Source organism: Rattus norvegicus, chromosome 4 (assembly GCF_036323735.1).
Source record: "Rattus norvegicus strain BN/NHsdMcwi chromosome 4, GRCr8, whole genome shotgun sequence".
Lineage (NCBI taxonomy): Eukaryota > Metazoa > Chordata > Mammalia > Rodentia > Muridae > Rattus > Rattus norvegicus.
In genome coordinates, this window is record NC_086022.1 from 64344139 (window position 1) to 64366145 (window position 22007).

The 22007-nt window shown below is 45.9% G+C and overlaps 1 protein-coding gene across 20 annotated transcripts in view; it reads left to right on the forward strand.

Annotated features, from left to right (window-relative positions):
* Nucleotides 1–22007, forward strand: part of Cald1 (caldesmon 1) — a 181180-nt gene that overhangs the window by 111233 nt on the left and 47940 nt on the right. The gene's annotated exons all lie outside the window — the stretch shown is intronic.

Sequence of the window (22007 nt, forward strand, 5' to 3'; positions counted from 1 at the left end):
TTTTCTTCTTTTCCATCCTCATGGTGTGTTAGCAACAGGGGTTTTTACCTAGGACCTGGGTTTCTTTCTTCCAAATGCAGGCCACGGGGGTATTGTGCCGCTAAAGATCTGCTGTTAATTTAGACCTGAGCCCTCTCCCTCAGAGCCTCAGAGCCTCGTTGGTGTCTGAGTTTGCAGGACTCAGAGATTTCACTAAGCCACAGTTGCCCAATCCCTAAAGTAAACAGCCCAGAACCCTCTGCATACTGACCATCTGACTGGGCCCTAACAAGCCCCAGAGCATATGCTATTGATCAGGGGACTGTTCAGATAACAGGGGGTTTCTGAGGCTTTAGAACTGTGGGATCCTGGAATGTGAAAGGGAGAGGGGCCTCTGGGACCCTTTGGTGGTGATGCTGTCTTTCTATAGACTCAGGAGCCCAAGGGGGATAACTCAGCTTCCCAAAGCCAGACAACAGTCCTCAAGCACACCGCAGCTCCTCTATTCTCTGAGCAAAGGCCTTTTCCACAGTGGTGTCTGTCGGGTTGGAAACCCCTACTGGGTCCAGGAAAAAGATAGCGTGGAGGAGTGAGGGACCATATGGCCTTTGGGAGAGTTGTCCCCATTTCTGGGAGTTTTGGCTTTCATTTGGGGTCATGGTCACTGGCCCAATTGCCTCAGAGCTTGTGCAACTGTTGATCAAATAGGCAGACGAGCTGGTGGGGGTCCTAAAAGTGAGACCTCCTCGCCCACTGCATTTGCAGGGGTTTTGGTTAACCAGGTCGTTGTTGTGGTTGTCGTTGTTGTGGTTGTTGCTTTGGTTTGGTTTGGTTTTTGTTTTTGTTTTTTTAAGTTAGTCACACAAAAGGGAGAGCTCAGGGGACCCTAGGAGATGGTCTATACAATTCAGTGCTTGTTGAACTTAAAAAAACAAAACAAACCAACCAAACAAACAAAAAGCCTTTTAAGGAGTCTTATTATATAACGGGGGAGTCTGGTGAGTTTAATCTAAAGCTCTGAATCCCCATCATGTTGTTGCATCCTAGCCCATTGGGCATCTCCATCCCCCCTCTCCTTCCTCCCTCCAACCCAGTTCCCAGCTCCCACTGTCTCTCCTAAAGCATCCTTGGGATCCTGGGTCTTCACAGAAAGACTAGGGCACCCCTGGTCTTCCCTGATGCCTTTATTTCAGATGATGAAGCAGAGGCACATGGTGGGAAAGGCTTTGCCCAGATCCCACAGCTGGTGGGCAGCAGAGCTCGAAAAAGGCCTCTTTCCCTCCTCTCCTCCTCTCCTTCCTCTCCCACCTCTCCCTCCTCTCCCTCCCCACCAGGCTCCCTCTCACACCTGGTCCTGACTTCCACCATCCAGCCTGCTGTTCTAGCAATTGACTTTCTTCATGCTTCTCTCTCTTCGACTCCATCACTTCCTGACTTCCTGGCCTGGCACCTGGATGACGGAGATTTCCTCCCATCTGGTCCCTGGCCCCAGGCTCTGTCCATCCAGTCCTCATCCTAGCCCATTTGCATCTGTGAGGACAGAGCCCCCTTCTGTAGCTCAGCAAAGTTTGACTTCGCTGTGAGTATTCCTGCTTCAGCCAAATGACATTGCTCGTCACCCCCAAACTAGCATGGATAGGCTTGCCCCATCTTTCCACACATTTGCTGCCTTCCTCCGTAAACATCCCAACTCCTCCCTCCTCTCCACTCTTATAACTGGTGTGCATCCTTTGATTAGTAGCCTGATATCAAAAATGTATGTTTTCTGACAGAGATGCATTTGATGGCAGGAACTGTTTTGAATCTTCAATATCCAGGATGGTGTTGATACTGGTACACACACACACACACACACACACACACACACACACACACGCGCACACATGCACGCACACATACACACACATACACGCACACGCACACACACACACATACACACACGCACACATACACACACATACACACACATGAACTCGTAGAAAGGGGCAGAGTTCCTTAAGCTGAACACATCTCAAAGTCTGCAGGATAAGCATACTAAGTTTTCACAATTGAAGAAACCCAACTCACGAGAAATCTACTCTATGTTTCAGTCACTTGGATGTACGTAAGGCCTGGGACATTCTGCTGTGTGAGAATCATTAGACTAAATGCTAAAGCAGGTGCTCGACCAAATGAACGAGAAATTCCTGTATTTTTCTATCAGACCATTTATCTCAGTTTCATCACCTAAGGTGCAAGATTAGCACTGACTTTTTTTTTTAATGAGTTGTGTTAAAATTCCTGAACACAGGCCCTGCGCCAGGCCTGTGGTATTCTGTGCGTCAGGTGTGCATGGCTGTCCAGTCCTGCAAATTTTGAGATGTGTTCAGCTCGAAGAACTCCGCCCCTTTCAGCGCAGCACTCACTCCCCTTTCTACTTTTTACCACATTCCCAAAATTCATGGAGTTTACTTGAGTCCGGATTTCAGGTTCCCTAGTGGTATTTAGTTTAATCCAGTAAGAGTTGTGTTTCTCACTGACCTTCAGAACTGAAAGATCAGGCTTTGGTTTCTGTGTGACAACTGTGGACGTACGTACTTAAAGCTAAGCAACCAGGGAAATGGGGGGGAATGGTGTAGTTCATCCTACTGCCTTCGGTGGGAAAAAAGGTTGAAAACATTGTGGTGAATTACTAAATGATTGGCATAATTTTATAAGAATTTTTAGAAGTTACAGAACAAATGTACCCAAAGATGTCATTGTCAATAGTACTGGTGGCTGAAGAGATGGCTCGGTGGTTAGAAGCCCTGGCTGCTCTTTCAGAGGACTCAGATTTGATTCCAGCACTTACCTATATGCTAGCTCACAGTAGTCTGCAGCTCTAGTTCCAGGGACTCGAAGTCCTCCCACTTCATGGGCCCCAGGAACGCACCTGGTGCACAGACCTACTTGCATGGCAAAATACCTATAGACATTAAAAAGTTAAATGAAGAAATAAAAAAAAATATTGTTTTATCCAGTGTATCCAGGGGATGTAATGTTTTGATTTTCCAATATGATAGCTTTCCTAATAATAACAAACTATTTCTCCCCCCTCTTATAAACGTTATAGCCCATATAAAATAATTTCCAGTCTCTGGGAGTTGTCATCATCAGTGTTATTCTTACACATGTGTAAAACAGTGGGGGTGTGATGTGCCCACCACCACCCTGACACTTTATCGTTGCCTTTGTCTTTTCTCGTAGCTGGCAGTCCACTTGCCTCACTCTGGTCTACAGTAGCCCAGCATATCAGGGAAATCAAAGGTTAGAGTGGTATTGGAGTGAAAGGTAACAGTCCATTGACAGAGGCTCTTCTCTCACAAAGAAAAAGGCACATACATTACATTTTGTGACTCTTGCTTTGTGTTACATGTTGGGTTTAAGTGTGTGTGTGTGTGTGTGTGTGTGTCTGTGTCTGTGTGTGTCTGTGTCTGTGTGTGTCTGTGTGTGTGTCTGTGTGTGTGTCTGTGTGTGTGTCTGTGTGTGTGTATGTGTGTGTGTCTGTGTGTGTGTCTGTATGTGTGTGTCTGTGTGTGTATGTGTGTCTGTGTGTGTGTGTCTGTGTGTGTGTATGTGTGTGTGTCTGTGTGTGTGTCTGTATGTGTGTGTGTGTGTGTCTGTGTGTGTATGTGTGTCTGTGTGTGTGTGTCTGGGTGTGTGTGTCTGTGTTTGTGTCTGTGTGTGTGTATGTGTGTCTGTGTGTGTGTCTATGTGTGTGTGTGTCTGGGTGTGTGTGTGTGTGTGTGTGTGTACTGGTGTATGCATGGAGGTCAGAGGACAAACTTTATGAGTCAGTTCTCTCCTTCCCCCTTGCTGAGGCAAGTCTCTGGATTCCACCACCTAGTGCACTCCAGGCTAGCTGGCCTGTGAACTTCCGGCCTGTTTAGTCCCTGCCTCTCATCCTGCCGTAAGAGTGCTAGGACTGCAGATGTGAGTCATTGCATCTAGGTTTCTGTGGGCTCCAGGAACCAAACTCGGGTCCTTGGGCTTTAGTGATGGGCACTTATGCCGGCTTCACCATCTCTCCAGCCCCAAAGATAGGTTTTAATGGATTGAGTTTTCTAAGCCTCTTCTCTGGGGAGGAGTAAAATGACAGTATTTGTGGAACATAGGAACGGAGGTATAAAATGGATAATTTTGCTTTGCAAGGATTGATCACTCAGTCAAGGCTGTCGCTGAAATGTGATTGTAGGGTTCCGCAAGCCGCCGTGGAAACACTCTTGATTCTCTGTGTGTGTCTCCCCGTGAATGGCCAGTTTACCATCTAGGAGCTTGGTCACCGCAGTGGACGCTGTTTGTGTAATTCTTCCTCTTTTCCTTCCCCTGCCTTGGTTGGGGGATAAGCCCTCCCTTGATGGTTCATGCCAAATCTTTCTTCACCCGTCAAACGTGGCTCTGCAGAGGCTGGACTAACAAGGCAGAGGGTACAGGCACAGAGCTCAGCTCCCTGACGTGTCCCTAACTGGTTAGCAAGGATGCGTTTCCCAAAGGTGCACAGCTGCACACCTCTGCTCTAGTTCCCACGTAACTCGGGCTGAAAAGGTGGCTGCCTACACTCCGGCCTGAAGTCTCAGCCACCACGTGGAATGGGGCAGAAGCTCCAAAACTCAATTTACAAATGAAAGTTTTGGAAAGGCGTTTCTATAAAAGCAGTGCTAGCTGGATTTATTTCCAGCCCTAATTGAATTTTTAAGAGGAGTCTTTTAAAATCTGTAAACCTCCCTCGCCTCCATCTATTCATTCAACAAATATCCACTGAGTTTCCTGTACTAGTTACTATGTTGTATCAGGCACTAAGAACATTGACGAGAACAAAGCATAGGTTCTACACACACACACACACACACACACACACACACACACACAAACACACACACGCATACACTCATACTCACACACACTCACACACACTCACACTCACTCACACACTCACACTCACACACTCACACACTCACACTCGCACACACGCTCACACACACGCTCACACACGCTCACACACTCACACACACTCACACACACTGACACTCACACACACTCACACACACTTACACACACACACTCACACTTACACTCACACATACACGGAGGGCTGTGGCTTCAATCAAAGAAGCACAGGTCCATAGTTAGCATTATCCACACCAAGGGTCTCAGTTTTCTTTTCTCATGACCCCCAGAAAAAAAATCATTTTTTTCTTTTATGGACATGTATATGAATACATATATTACCTCGCTGTATAATGTACATATGTCAACAGTATTAATCTTTGTAATGTATCATATCCTTTGATATTTCCCATACAATTCTATTTCACACTAAAATGTTGGTCCTGACCCGCTGGAGAGATTCTGTGAGCTGCAAACAGGACCCATCCCAAAGACTGAAGCTGAGGTTTACTGAATGAGCCTGCTTTCTCTGATCCCTACATTCAGAGCAGCATACAGGTCACTGTCCGTCCAGGCTGTAGGACCCAGGGGTCAACCTGAAGATGGAAGAAAGGGGCTTTACAATGGTAGTCAGAGGGCCTCAGTTCTGAACTAACTCCTGTAATTGGTACCATGGTCTCAAAAAGTCACTTCAACCTGCTGTGGCATGGCGAGGCTGCTCTAAAGGAGATGTTAGCACCTGCTATGTGGAAAAGTGAGCAGAGACATCCACCATTCACTGAAGAGTACAGGAAAACATGAGGCACAAAAAACTAGTGAAGTTGTTGTTAAATAACCTTGCTTTCCTGACGGAAATTTAGTATCAGAGGAACACTTAGGGAGACCATGTGTTCTCAATAGAACCGAGCAAGAGTCCTTAAACTGGCAACTTCGTAAGTGAAGACCTCAGAGTGGTATTTGGTTGTGATGTTGTAAGCAGCTCTGTAGTTAAGAAACCCAGCTAGGGGGGGCTGGAGAGATGGCTCAGCGGTTAAGAGCACCCGACTACTCTTCCAGAGGTCCTGAGTTCAATTCCCAGCAACCACATGGTGGCTCACAGCCATCTGTAAAGAGATCTGATGCCCTCTTCTGGTGTGTCTGAAGACAGCTACAGTGTACTTATATATAATAAATGAATAAATCTTAAAAAAAAAAAAAAAAAAAAAGAAACCCAGCTAGGTCATCCTCCTCCTCCCTCCCCCACCCCACGAGTGCCCTTAAATACTTTTGCTGTTTGTAAAAATCAAAGAAGCAACGAGGTGGTCGGTGGGTGGTTAAGCTCTGAGCAAATTTGTGAAGGGCACGCTTTGCCTGATGCAGTGTTTTACACCACAAGGCTGATCAACATCAATTTCCACTGTGTTTAAGGCCACTTTTTATTAAAGGCAACTTAGGGTATTAAACAACGTTGGTTTGGTAAGGGCGGTTTCAAGCAATTGACTTGTAGATAAAATATGGTATATTTTTCTCATCGGTCTTTCACATCTTCTTTCTAATTTATTATAAACCTCATCTCATACAGATGCTGATTAAACCAAGTGAGTCCTACACCCTGTGCTGGGCTCCTGTTAGGCTCTGAGTAACTCTGGCCATCTCCTCCTTAAGCCACCTCTGCCCACTTTATTTAATTCTCCATCCGGGTTTTACCTTCCCACGGCTGCTTGCCGACTGCATTCTTCAGCACTTATTTTGACAAAAATACCCGCGCTGATGAACTTTCTTTAATGAGCTTCCTTTGTTTGGGTCCATGGTTGCAGAGGTGTCAGTCTGTGATCGTGTGGCCTTGTGACTTCGGGCCTGTTTGTGGTGTAGGGTGCATCCTGGCACAAGTGCGTGGTGGAAGACACCATCTACGAACTTAGTTGCTGGGAAACAGAAAGACGGAAAAAGGGCCAGGACACAGACATTCTCCTGCTAACTTCTTCCAAGTAGGACCCACCCAGGAACAATAGCGCCCCCTCCAAACTAGAGTACTGCAAGCCTGGGGACCAAGCCTGTATGTAACCCGTGGCTGGTGAGTTGGTTGCCATCAGTCGAGTTTTCAAGAATTTCATCCTCCATGTGCTTCTTTCTGTCTTTCACTCTGAAAGTCACAGATAGAAAGATGCTAATAGGGTTGGGGATTTAGCTCAGTGGTAGAGCGCTTGCCTAGCAAGCACAAGGCCCTGGGTTCGGTCCCCAGCTCTGAAAAAAAAGAAAAGAGAAAAAAAAAAAAGAAAGAAAGATGCTAATAGGACGATAATAGCCAAGTAAGAATGGTCTCCCCATCCCTAGAAGAACATGCACTGGCCGCTTTAGCCTGTTAGGAGGGGGAACTCTGTTCACCTAGAGTGGGGGACTCTACCAATGGCAGCAAATCACCCCCCCCGCGATTTTCCAGGGGAAGAGAATAAAGTGGCCACTATTAATCAATGAGTCAGTGATGGTTGTGAAGTGTCCCCACACAAGCCTGTGTGTTGTACACTTGGTCCCCAGCTGATGGCTGTTGTTTTGAGGGATTATGGAAACTTGAGGAGGTGGAGCCTAAAAGGTCACCAGGCAGAGGGCTGGGGTTGGGCTGGGGGTTTGGGAGGATGATACTTGTCCTGGTAGTTTCCTGTTGCGTTCTGCTTCCTGTCCACCGTGAGGTGAGGCCTAGAACAGCCTCTACTACATACTCTCACCGCCTAGATGTTTTGATGGAGCACCCGTAGCCAAGCAACCGTGCACAGAAGACTTCGTGAGTCAGGAGTCACATTCTACCCTGGAGGTCACAGCCATAAGGAAAATAGCAGCAGCAGAAAGGCTGTTAATTTCACCGTGCCCTGCCTTCTCCACCTGTGGAGAGGCTTGCGAAGGCTAAGACAGCCAGTCTCCACAGCAAGGAACCCCAATGGAAGCTTAGATCAGTCAGGCACTGCAGCGAACCACGCCCCTGCTTTTGACTCTGAGCATTCCCAGAGACTCTAGAGCCCCAAGGGCTGGAGCAAGTGCAATGGAATTCTGTCTGTGGTCAACCTGTGTCCATGATCATATCCCTCTTTTCAGGAAGTCAGAGTTCTTTGTCTCTGGCTGTACTTGCTCTGTTAAGTTCCTGCTAGAAAGCCAATCCCACACAATTATCCTCAGGACAAGCGCAATCTTCAAGAACATTTGCTGAAAACTGAGGCACAGACTTCCTAATTTTCCTTATTTGTCCTAAATGACTGTAGTTAACTTAGCTCCTGGTGTTTAGTGACAGTTCAAAAGGCAGGAGGGTTGGTGCTTAACAATGAGAGCCATTTGAGGGAGTTGGTGCATAGAAGGTGAATGGGGGCACTGCTAAGTAATCACGAAAGCAGGGCCAAGTCCGATGGATGAATTGGTTTCCTGGGACTGCCAGGACAAAGTAGAGAGGTAAAGGGGGAGCTTAGAACAATAGAAACTTGTTAGAAGTCTGAAACCAATGTGTCAGTGGGGACTCTCTCTAGGAGACCTGCAGGGAAGAATCTGTCCTGGCCTCTTCTAGCTTCTGATGGCCCCAGATGTCCCTTGGCTCATGGCCTCATGCCTCAGAGAGTTTCACACACCATTCTGGATGTCTCTTCCCACTCCCCCCGCCCCCATGCATGTCTGTGTTTGTGTTTAGAGGACACCAGTTGTACTGGATTGCATGCCACTCTGATGACCTCATCTCCACTTTGTTACATCTGCTAAGACCTCCCATCGAAGTCACATGAGATGCTTAGGGTTAAGAGATCAACAGACCTCTGTGGGGAACGCAACTCAGCTCATCTGTAAGTGAGCAGATCTCCTAGAATTACATGACACTCCACAGGCCTGGCCACACCTTTAAAGTTTGCTAATGTCCCCACAAAATGGGCAAACATCTTGCATCCCAGAGGGGGCTGTTAGCTAGCCTCTTGAGGATTTTCTAACCACAAAAGTTCCCTAGACCTAAGCACAGGAAGAAGCTTTTCTCCTGGAATGAAAGATACCCAGAAAGAATTTGCTAACTCCATTAACTTCGAGGCAAAGACTTGTACAGATAAAGCTTAAGTCTGCAAAGCTCGCACTCTCCCCTCTTGCCCTACATACGTCTTAAATATCTGACCTTACTTAAATATGCGCTTTGATCCATGAAGTCTGAGGATCCTGCCTCTCCTAGGTCTCAAGACTGGTGAGTTAGAAGGAGACCATGTTAAAAAAATAAAAATAAAAATAACCCTGTCCCAAAGAGCGGCAATGTCTCTGTTATCCAACCTCTCCCAGGTAGCCTGGAGTACTAAGGAGTATAAATCTCTCTCAGAGCTACAGTGCAAACTCCCACTATCCTCAGGTTTAAAAAGACTACAGGAACACAGCAAAGGTGAAAGTGAGTATATGAAAAGAGAAATTTAGAAGTTAGGGGAGAGGACATTTTAAGAAGCCAGCTAGACTGAACACCAATACAATGTAATTAACCTTCCTAGTAAATATGTTACAACTGCTCCTTACTAACACAGAGCTGCTGCCGGCCCTTAAAATGACTACTGTATCAGGTCCTGGGGTCACTGTTGCAAAGCATCGCCCCCACTAAGAGTCTTAAAAATGATAAGTGTTCCCCTCCCAACCCTCCCCCCATTGCCGCCCTCCCCCCATAGACTAGTTCACTGGGGGTTCAGTCTTAGCAGGACCCAGGGCTTCCCCTTCCACTGGTGCTCTTACTGAGGGGGGAGGGGGATGTTTGCCCGGAAACCGGGAAAGGGAATAACATTCGAAATGTATATAAGAAATACTCAAGTTAATAAAAAAAAATAAAAATAAAAAGACAAGAAAAATGATAAGTGAGTGGCCCTTCCACAGGTGATTGCCCTTCTGTGGATGAGCACAGATTATACCCAGACAGAGAAATACTATCCACTACTGAAAAGTAACAGGCTGTTAAGTCATGGGGAAAAAAATGTGGGAAACTTGGACACAAATACTATAAAGCAAAAGAAATTGGTCTGAAAAAGACCAACGTAGGATTTCAGGCATACTTCGCTCTGCAGAAGTCAACACTGACGGAGATAGAAGACACGCTGGTGATTGCTGAAGCTTGGAGGGAGAAGGAAAGAGTGAGAGGCTCAGGAGGGGCCAGGGAGCAGAGCAGAGCGCAGGAGGATTTGCGAGGGCGGGGTATATACTGCGGGCCAAGGTGTTCAGATTCACAGACCGTACAGTACCAGGACCAAGGACTGGATGGCCCTGCTTTGTCATTCCAATACAAATTTAAATCCAAACATTAAGGAGGAGTGAGGTGCTTAAGAAAGAATGGTAAACACCCAAGACCTGGTTGCAGAGTTGTAAAAGGAGCAAGTCCTGCCTGGGTCTGTCAGTCGTTCCTGACACCCTTCTACTGGAGGAATGCCTCTGGGTGGGGAGGCTAAGAGCCCAGGGGAACAGGGATGCCTGGAAATCTCTACCTTCTGAGTTTTTCTTGAAACCTAAAACTGCAAAGCGAAATCTTAATTAAGTCAGGTACAAGGCATAGTTGGCTCCTTTGGGGAGCCGCCCCCTCCAGTTCGGCCAGCAGTCTCCCACATTCCTCGCTTGTAGAAGCCATCACTCTGATTGTCTTCCTAGGTGGCTTTCTTGTCGCATCCCTTGCCATGGTTTACTCCCTGTCCAGATTTCTTACCGGATTAGAATCCATCCTGATGGCTCCGTCTTAAAGACTGATTTCCAAATAAGGCCACATTCTGAGGTACTGGTAGTTAGGTTGTCAAATCTGGTCCTTGGGAGGTCACGATGCATGACAAATACTGGAAGACTGTAAAACTTTAACATGACATTTCATAGCTTAATTCTTCAGCTGTAAGCGGGGTAATTATTGGGTCTGTTTAAAATGCCGGCTGGCTGGACGATGTCGGGGCAGTAGGGATAGCTTTTCCTGGCAGCCCACTGTCTAAAACCATTCCAGGGAGACTTAGGACCAAGCACCCTGCCTGGAGCTCTGATCTGTAGCTCCTTCATGAGGTCTGGTACTGAGCCAGCCTCAAAGAGGCTGGGGGAGGGGATTAGCCTCTTCCCTTTCGGGCTTGGGAGGACAAAGCTCTCTGATGTTAAGTTCCTGTCTGCGTGTTAATGAGACGTGGACTAAGAAAGAGGTAGAGAAAAGAAGATATGAAACGCATTCCATTTAATAGATTAAAAAAAAACACAAAAAACAACACTCCCACCCCCTCCCCAGTTTCCCCCATCTTCCCTTTATTCTCTACAAAAGCACAGGAAATCATGGCGGACCCTGAACACACACACAAGACACACGATGCACCCCTTTACACTTACTCTATGTGGACGTGGTAGTGTCTCCATTTCTCTGATATCAATGTTATCATTGAAAAGGAGTTTGAGGTTCTTGAGTTGGTAAAAGTCCTTCTTGGGGACGAAGAGATGGCTTAGTGGGTAAGAGCTTGCTGTGCTGTTAGGACCTGAGTTCAAATCTCCAACACCCACATAAAAGTCTAGGCATGTCAGCTTGTGCCTATAACCCCAGCACTGAAGGAATAAAGACAGAGAGTGAGAAGGCAAGATAAGAGGACCCTGTGCTCTTCTCAGGCCTTTGTGTACTTACACATGGGGATGTGTGTACCAATACATACATCTGCACACAACACACACACACACACACACACACACACACACACACACACACAAATAAACAAAATAAGAAAAATGCTTAAAAATCCTTCCTTCTCATTAGGAAGCAGCAGCCTGGTCTGGAAAGCCTGTGTAGGCACAGAGCCCATTTGATGATGACGAAGACCTAAAAATGGTTAGCACTCATTACTCCACTACATGCCAAGCACTGTTTAAGGACTTGAAAACTATTAGTTCATTTGACTATTAACACCACTAGCAGTAAGTAGGATTATCTTCGTTTTACACAGGAGCAAAGTAAGGGCCCGTTCCCCCCAGCCTGGGAGTGGGTAAAGCCCGCCTGCAGACGACTGCCCTGTGCTCTGCAGCTTTCCCCGACTGAGTGCTGTTCCCTGTGTGTGTTTCCACAGCTCTGGCCTCTGGCCTTTGCGTGGTAAATCTGGCAGTGATTGTATCATTACATCAGTTCCTGACTGACGAGCTTCTTCTCCAGGAGGGGCAAGGCCAGAGCGGATGGAAGAAAATGGATCCAGGACCTTTGATCTTCCTGGATTCCACCTAAAATTACCAACCTAGGGGACAATATGCTGCCCCAAGAGTCCTAAAAAGAGATCATGTGTGTCTCCCTTTCCCCAGTGGGAGACCTGGACCCACTACATTAGTATCTCCTTACGTTTCACCGTTAGCCACAGCACATAAACTTTAGAATGCCAATGAGGGTTAACTTGTCTCAGCTCTGAACTTGACCGTATCTTAACATCTAAATCCCTGTGCTCTCACACGTAAGAGAAGGGACATCTGGAAAGAAATGAGTAAGTAACACCATGGTATAGGCAGCCTACACGTTGACGTCAGCCGGATGCTTCTAACACACCATGTGTATAATCCTGACCATGTGACCGGCTCCCCTGCGCAGGCTTATTTACCTGGACTGTACACTATGAACAGTTGAGTCCGCTCAACCTCGCCGTAAGGACCAGCCATGATGTCTCTTCCTAGCCCAGCAGCTCCCACACATAGGACTTATCTTGGTTAAAAATTTCCCTGGCCTTTTAAACTGTTTTTTTTTTTTTATTTTCACTCATCAAAAGTTGTGGGTTGCTAGGTCTTTCTCATTCTTTTATATCTTTGTCTTTTTGCACAGATAGCGGCTGTTAGATTTGGCCTTTTAGCCTGGAAAATGATAACCCTTCAATTTTAACAAGATGTAAAATTTAGCAGAACCAGTTGTCAATCAGTAGCTTGTAAACCACCCTGGGGGATGTGTTAAGGTGACTCCCGAGGTTCCCTCCAGCTTAAAACTGACTCCGAAGCCTTTTGTGGATGCCCCTTGTGAAATTGAGAACTTTGATTCTCTCCAGTAGGCTTCCAGATTTCTTAGTTGAACAGAACCCAGGATTTTGACATCTTGGATCTAGAAGACAGCACTAGTCAGCAATGTTCCAAGTGGTGCCGAAACCTAGCTCTCATTCTACGTCCCTCCGCCCTTCAGACTCTGTCTTCTCAGCTGTGAGTAGACATGGTAATAACATCCATCCCATGGCCATCGTGAAGATCGGATTCCATCCTGTATGTGATGAAAGTGTTTTGCAAATTAGTTGTACTCTGTCACAGCTTGGATGGCCCTGAGTTCAGGCATTGGGTCCAGAAACAGTTTAGCCACCAAACAGTATGGGATTAGGTAGGCAGCCTTGCTGACATAGATCTTAACAAGGAGATGTCTCGTCCTGACTTGGAAGCACTCTCGGTTGTATTAATACTGTGTAGGAGAGAAGTCTGGCATGAATGGCCCTTCACTGTGAGTCAAGGAAGAGGGTGTAAGCCAAGGCTAGGGTTGGGGCCAAAAGAAGGTCACACCACAGTAAGTTGGTGACAAATAGGAAGACTGAAGAGACAGTGAGGCTTGTGTTCTGTGGTCCAGGTGTGTGTGTGTGTGTGTGTGTGTGTGTGTGTGTGTGTGTGTGTGTGTGTGAGAGAGAGAGAGAGAGAGAGAGAGAGAGAGAGAGAGAGGAGGCAAAGAGACAAAGACAGATCGAGAGACAGAGGCAGAGAGACAGAGAGACAGGGACACAGAGAGACAGAGACAGACAAAGAGAGAGGCAGAGAGACAGAGATAGATCAAGAGACACAGAGACAGAGATACAGAGACAGACAGAGATAGATATCTAGGTACATGTACTATGGCTTAGAACTAAAACAGACCTCCAAAGCCCACACCTTACCAAAAGCAAAGATTGACCATTCACAAATGCATGTTCAACTCCCTAGAAAACCTTCAGATCACAGTTCTCTTCATTGCATTTCTAAGTTTCAAAAACACCCTCCTAAGAATGCATTTTTTTATTTTAAAAACTCAGGATTGTGTTTTAATTTTGGTTTGGCCTTTAAGGAAAGTTTTGTTTTCCAAAGCCATAATTGTGGCCTTCCCAAGAATGGATTGTCCTCCATACAGTGAGGATTTAAGGTTTCCAGCCACCCTCTCCTCTGTGCCTATTACCCTGGCTTCGTTCTTATGAGCTGCACATGTTGTTGAAGCCACTCCTGGGCCCTGAGACGGGAGCAGCCTCTGCCCTGCCAGTGTCCTAATAAGGGAAGGAACAAGCTGCAGTGGGTGAGGTAAGGGGAGTCAGGCGATGGATGGTATTTTTGCTGATCAAGGAGGATAAGGTGTGGTTTGGCAGGTATCTCTGTTGGTTTGGCTGCCTCCTGACTTGGTTTCTTCTTTTTGACAGTTCAAATGCTGTAAAACAAACTTTAAGACTTGTCCTTCCACAGCTCTTCGGCTGAGTTTCGTGAACAGCATCCTGACACAGTTTATCCATGATCCAGTTTAAAAAAGAAAAAAAAAAAAAAAAAGAATTGCTGTGGATGAAGTCCTCTGGGTCATCAGGATAGATGATAACGATGGTCAAATTTGTTATAGAAAGAAGAGGTCTGCTATTTCGTACATTCAACCAATATATATTTTTAAACTTTAAGAATCTGTGTGCTGGTATTAACACCTACAGTTGCCTTTAAATATTGGCATAACTCAGTTAAACATGGGATGAAGGAAACAAGAAGCTTACAATTACACTTATAAGGGGGAAAAATGGTCATCTGTGTCCCCTCTGGAGCTAGCTGTTCCCTACTCTGCTGCATTTTCAAAGGACTCTGTGCTCCTAGCTGTGTCTGCTCTAGGCTTTTTGTATGGCCCTGGGAAGAGTCATAGTTTCTCAACCTGCCTGCAGATTGGAGTCCCTTTAGCAGCTCTCATGCCCTCTGCAGCTCTGCTCCAACTGGGCTGTGGCACAACCTAGGTATCAGGGACTTTGAAGAGTTGCCTCCGGTGACTCTATTGTGTATGGAAGGTTGGTGACCTTGGGATCCCAGTCCCTGAATATAAAGTCTATTATGTCATCATCTACTTCCCTCAAGGGCCAGACATTTTGAAACCTTTAAAGAAAATACAGCATATACCTGAAACAGGTCAGACAGGTTTCTTCTTGGGCTGGTAGGTTCAAGTCCAGTTGTTTTAAACTCAACAATAAAGTCTTGTAGTTGAAACCAAAATCAGCTTCTAGACACACGGCCATTGTTTAAACACTCATTTCCGCACACAGAAGGAGTAAAGCCTCCTGCCAAACAGTTGAAAATGGTATATTCAGTTTCAAAGCTGTGTGTAACGAAGCCATAGTTTTTCAAGTCTTCTCCATGTCCCATAATTTATATATTCCTTGAGGTTCAAATTCAATTGATACATGCCTGTTCGATTTTCCTCCAACAGTAAGCCAACTTCAGATTGTGAAATTGTAAAATTGGTATATCTAGCAAAGCTGAAATGATACGACCAAGGGATTTTTTTTTAATAGAGACCACTTATCTTCAAAAGTATTAGGCTGCAAGAACACGATGCTGAATGGAGAAGACATTTTAAACTCCTGAATCGATTAGTCGGGTGTCTCCTCTCCTGGCATTCCATTCTCAGGGAAGACGGGGCATTTGGAAATTCAGCACAGCAAACTAAGCTGGGAATATAGATTAGACAATGACCAGCATACGTAGACAAACAGGTTAAAGGCAGAGCGACATTAACCAGCGAAAGTGTGTTGAGCTAGAGAACAGGGGAAAGCTCATTAAAGGATACAAAGGAGATTATAAAACAAATGGTTGGCAGAGAAAGTCGCAAAGAATGTGTTCTGGTTTAAATGTGAGGTACACCCTACAGTCTCATGTTTTGAATACTTCTTCTCCAGATAATGGTCATGTCTTGGGATGTCATGGGAACCAGCTGGAGAAGGTGGGTTGCTGGTGGGGAAGAATCAGTGCCTGGTTCTTCCTAAGTTCTCTGCCTGCTTAGTTGGTGACTTATGACAAAACCCAACTGCTCTCCTCTTGTCATTAACTCTGCCGCAACCTTCCCACCATGATGAACTGAAGTTTTCCTTCCCTTTCTTTTTAAAGAAATACTTTTTAAAATTAATTTATTATTTTTTAAAACATATGTGTACATCTGCTTACCTGTATGTGTACCACACGTGTGTAGTATCTATGAAGGCCATAAGGGGGCACCAGCTACCGAGGAACTGATGTTACAGGCTGTTGTGTGTCATCCAATGTGGGTGCTGGGAACTGAACCCAGGGTCTCTGCAAAAGCAGCAAGTTCTCTGAGCCGTCTCTCTAGCCCTCACTAGTTTCTTCAAACTGTGAACCAAAGTAAATCTTCCTTCTCATATGTGACTTCTTCCAGGATATTTTGTCCTGGATGTTTGGAAAGTAAATAATACAGGAGATATCATCAAGTGAAAAGTTCTGTATGGTGGTCAAATCAAATGAGTTCAAGACATAGTTTATACATTTTAAATCATGTTTATTATAGTATATCATTGGAGTTGTGTTTTGTTATTGATCATTGTGCTTTATGTCTTGCTGTGCCTCTTTTATTAATTAAATTTCATCATAAGTTCATATATGGAGGGTCTTGCATTCTATGTAGTATCAACCATCCAGGGAATGCCTTGGGCTGCAGCCCCACAGATGAGCGCAAACAACTACATAAAGGGTAATTTTATACACTTTGCTCCAAAGTATAGCTGTAGACAGCCCAAGCCTTACAGTCTCACTTTGGAGTTAGGGCTACTAATGCCTGGGTTAAAGGATACCACATAGAGTCAGTATCGTGTTCTGAGAACTTAATAGCCAGTTGGAACTATTCTTTTAATATTTGGACTGACTGGACAAGTAGTTAAAAGGTCTGGAACTAAACAAGATAGCCTATGATATGACAGAACTGGGAATCTTTGTGTTTCTCAAAACATCCATTCAATTACAGACCAGTTTTGGCTACAGCCCACTAAGTGTTTCTAAAGGACTAGCAAAGTCCAAATATGCTGCTCACCCTGAATTAGTTTCGCTTTCCACTGACATGACGAAAAACCAATGCCAGGCTTGCTGGTGAGAAGAGAAAGAGAGTGTAGAGAATATAAGAAATTTGCAAGGGAAGATACAGAACCTTCCTCCTCCACGCAGAGGAAAGGCATGGCCCAAAGCATCAAGAAACCAAAGAACTGCTCAGTGTCCGTGAGGCAAGTCATGATCTGCCATATGGCGATGAGAGAGACAGGCAGGCGGCGTGTACACATTCACATACAAACACAGAAAATGATAAATCTTTGATGTGGACCAGAGTCCACAGTCTGGATAGAAAACACACCAGTTGATCCAGTTTGCCTTGGCCTCACATGATCGACTAAGTTCAAGTCAGATATCTCTTCTGTCCACTGCCAATTTGGTGGTTGTTGTTGTTCTTTTTGTTTTTTTTGTTTTGTTTTGTTTTGTTTTGTTTCAAACAAGAAAAAACATACCTTTCCCAGTTCCGAGCTCCAAGGGTCCTTGAATAATGACCTCTGCAGAGAAAGAAGCATAAGAATGCCAAACACATTTATGATAAATCCACCAAAATGTTTGCATGCTAGACCAGAGTGCAGAATGTACCAGCCACGTATCCAAGCAAACACTGGAAAGCTTGTGGCCAGTAATTCCTTTCAACATTTAGAGGGGAGGATCTGAAAGAAGTGTGGTGTCGGGGTTCCCATGCTTTTGACGCTTAGAGGGCAGGTCTGAGAGAAATGTGACATGTTGGGGGGTTCCCGCTCTTGTATTTGTTGCTGATGTCACCTCTGCCATCAAGCCAGGAAGCTGATGGCTGTTGCTCTCTTTCAGTTTTGTTCTGCTCTGTCATCTCATAGTCACAAAACCGGAAAGATCATTCCTTTCCTCAGTGAGATCCCTCACATCCGGGAACACCTTCGTTGCCTCCCTCCCCAAGTGCCATTGTTCAGTGTTTCAGCGCTCGTAGGTGTCCTTAGTGAATGGAGGCAGCGTATGGAAAGCACACGGCAATGGGACTGAAACAGAACTTTACTCAGGTTCTCTCGAAAAACATGCCTGACAGTGGAAGGGGTGAGGTGCTTAGATGCAAACCAAGCAGCCTGTGATGCAGATCTGGAACGATCTCAGTGACTTCACGAGAGGCACGGGCTAACGTTCAGGATGAATGCTGTATCTGAGCCCAGCTCGAGGGTCGAGGGTCGGTGGGCCTGGAGGGGGCAGGCGGAAAGGAAGGGATGTTGATGTAGAAGCAGGAAGACAGGGGAAGAGAAAATGGAGTGAGAGGGCAAAAAATTAAAGTTTTTCTGGTGCCTTCATCCTTTCTGGTCATGACTTCCCTTTTCTAGCTACGAGCGGTCCTTGGGGAGGAGCATGTGCAGCTCATAGTAACACGTGGCCCTTTAGTCTCCGTGGACTCAGAAGGTTCACATGGGTCGGCCTTATCTTGTTTAAACTAACTTCGTGAAGGAGGCGTGTGCTTTCAAGGTTTCCACAGATGCTGCAGGCAGAAAGGAATTTGCTGGAAATTCTAAGGGTGTGCACAGGGAGCTAATGCCCACCTCACTGAGGGAGCATGGAGGAGGACTCCCTCAGCTCCTCCCTTGCGTCTGTCAGCAGGCCCTGTGAGGACTGAGCAGCTTTTCCTAAAGACTGCAGTCTACCGAAACCCAACCCCACAGCACACCATCCACCCACTGCAGATGTGCAAGCCATCGCCGACCGCTCAGCTATCCCCACAGTCACTGACAAACATTCTCATCTTCAGAAAAGACTCACATGGTGAGAAATTAGTTATGTGGAAAACAGCCCCTTCCATTTGTGATTTTGTTGTTGAAAAATATGGAAGGGCGATCTACCGGGACAATCATGCCTTCAGACCTAGACTCGGGGAGGAAATTAAACTATTAATTAAAATTAACTATTTTAAATCTCACAAGTAGATGTTGAAGCAATTTACTTAGATGAGTAAACACTGCATGTGGCTTTGAAAGGAGAAACGGTGGACAGATACTGGGAATCAGGGGAGATTTAGTATGGCAGCTCCATGAGTCAACATACCGGGCATTTATTTCTTCCACTTGTACATAGACATTTTTCATAAGCTCCAACACAAAACCCAGGGGCCAGAGAGAGAGCTCAGCCCTTAGGAGCAGTTGTACTTGCAGGGGACCTGGCTTCAATTCCCCACGTCCCCAGTGGCTCACAACCACTCATGATTCTAGTGATCTAACACCGTCTCCTGACTTCCCTCAAACACCAGGCGTATACATGGTACTCACATATAAATTCAAGCCATCACTCAGACTCATATAATTAAAAAAAAAAAACAAAATCAAAAAACCCCAAGCTGCAACTGTCATTGAAAGTCGAATGCCAGAATAAACTGAAGTTTGCGCTAGCCAGTCTTTCAAACAACCGATCGCAGTGTGTTAGAACTAAGATTGAGATGTAATAGGAGTTTTATGAATATTGATAAATTAGACCTCACTTTCACAAGTTCGTTTCGATATTATCCTGTTACATTTCTTTTTGCGTTTTACAGTGTTTAAACATTTCAGTAGTACCACGTGTGATGAAGTTGTAAATAACTAAATGTTTAGTTGTCGTTGCTGTGTTTGTTCGTCTTTTAGACAAAGTCGGAATATATAGCCCTGGTTGACCTAGAATTTGCTATGCAGACCAGGCTCATAGATGTCTATGTGCTTCTGCCTGAGTGGTGGGAATAAAGTTGTTCGCCACCACACCTAGCTCTGTTTAATTTTTTTTTATAGGAATATACTACCAAAGTTTGTTTTAAGGCCATTGCTATAAATCAATTACAAGCAAATAACCATGCTTGATCAACATGTATGTGTGTGGACTGGATTTGACCAGCAGCCATCATTTGTCAGTCCCTGGCTTCTGTGCTGGAAGGCCATTGTTAATTGGCAGAATACCTTGAGAAGGTCCGCAGGGTGGGAAGACACCCTGGGTGGGAACTAAAACCCTGGGTCAGTGTCCCTGCAGTAGCTGGCAGCCCTGCTCAGGTCCCAGGTTACCTCGTTACAGAGCAGTGCTTAAATTAAAACAACCTCCTCATTTCCATCCTATGGGTCATCTGTGCCCCTAAGCTTTTCACACCTTCACACAGAAGTGCAGGTTTAGTGGGGAGGCTGATGAGTGACTGGGGTAGAGGGGGCCGTGAGAAAGAGAACAGCAATTCCATTCACAAAGAATTGAAGGCCTAACTTTCTGCTCTTGAGAAGTCTGTCACAGACTACTGTTCTGAGTGACCTGAGGAGCTGCTGAGCTGAAGGCTCTTCTTGTTGCTAAGATTTATGGAACCCTCGATGTCGGGTAGCTGGCCCTATTTCTTTTATTTCCCGGGGAAAAGCTGTAGAATGAGTTGAAACACCTGGAGAGGAGACAGAACTAGGAAATCCTTCTCCATGTGTGCCGCCCTACATTTAGGCTGCATTTCCATGGGGTCGGACCCGGGAAGGATCCCCTCTCAAGATCTGTAGACTTGCTAGTCTGTCCTTCCTCTTGTTGGAGCCTCGCTTGGGTCTGGACCATACATAACCCGAGCTTCCCTGATGCCCTTCCTGCCTCGTGAACCCTGGCCAGACTGATTTGTTTGCTTTTCCATGTCCACACTTCCTGACTTTACAACTCTCCATTTGTGCTCTGTGAATGAAGAAAGGGCCTCTTCCCTCCTTGCACACCCCGAATCCTAGATCCAGCTCCAATGTCACTTTCTCCACGAAGCCTTCTTTGATCCTACGGTCAGAGTGGTATTAGCCATCCTTTAAGCTTCTGCATAAGTCTCCTTTAATATTTACCACATTTGAACTTCCATTACATCCTTGTACATTTCTTGGCTCCCCTACCGAACCATAACTCCATTTTAAGCTACGTTTCCCCCTTGGCTTCCTCCTCCAATGGCTTGAGCAGAGCAAATCCGTGTCTAAGAGATGCCTTTATTCTAGCTGCCTGGTGTCAGAGCGTAGGCAGCCCCAGCCAACATCCCACACCACAATCCAAAACTCCACCTTGGTATCTGCTGTGTCCTCTGCCTCCTCCTCAGACTCTAGGTGTCTACATCCCCCATCCTGCTCAGGGCGCATTGCTCTGCTTTCTCCACTAAACTGAACTGCCTGCCCTCGGAGTCAGGGTCCAGATGGCCAGTGGTTTGGCTAGAGAGAAGAATGTACACAGGATTAGAAACCCATACGCTGCTGCTGCTGTTGCAAGTGGTCATTTGTCATTAAACTATGTGACGGTTTAGAAGTCTGCTGTCTCCATTACTGCAGCAGTGGTTGCTTTCGTGTCTTGGCAGAAAACAGCCTAAGCCTTCGTGGTTAATCATCTGTTGGGATACAGAGACACACGTCCAGGCGAGGACTCTCCTAGACATTTTAAGTGCCACAGAAGATGGCACTCAAGATGTAAGGCCCGTGTCACCCTCTCAGAAGCCTGGTAGTTCCCTGACCCTTCAGCTGTCTCAACGCCGCTAATTTAATCAGTACACACAAGCAAAGACGCTTCGTTTTGAACGTTTCCTCATCTGTTAAAATGAGGACATGTTTGCCTTTGCCGGAAGGGCATCTTGAAGCATGGAAAGAGGTTTTCTTTGGTTTGGCTTTTTACCACGTCATGAATGAGTGTCCACTCATCGTCCCCCTCTCTCTCTCTTGAGCACACCCTGTCTTCGGTAAGGTTTCCTTCGACTGGACCATAACCCACCAAGAGTGGAGAAGTATTATTGACTTCCTTTCCCAACAGCAGGAAGGCTGGACCCAGAGGCGGCTGCCAAGTCCTTGCAACAATTCGTGTCTTTTCTGGTGGCCCAAGTGTCCAGGATGTGGCTCTTCATTTCCCACTTCCTGTCTCCTCTCAAGGTTTACCTTCACTTGTAAACAAACTTCTGAGATGCTAGCACACTCGTGGAGGGGAGATGCAAGCCAGTGGATTCTAGATGAGTTGATGTGGTAGTTCTGGAGATAGGGAGTAAGGACCACCTAGACAATGTTAAAATGACAATCATGTCTCTTTCTGGAGATCCTAGAAACAGGGGTCCTGGTCTCCTGTTACTAGTATGTCCCGGGAGGAGCCAAGGGACCAAGCTCTGCCATCTGAACAGAAAGGGCCTG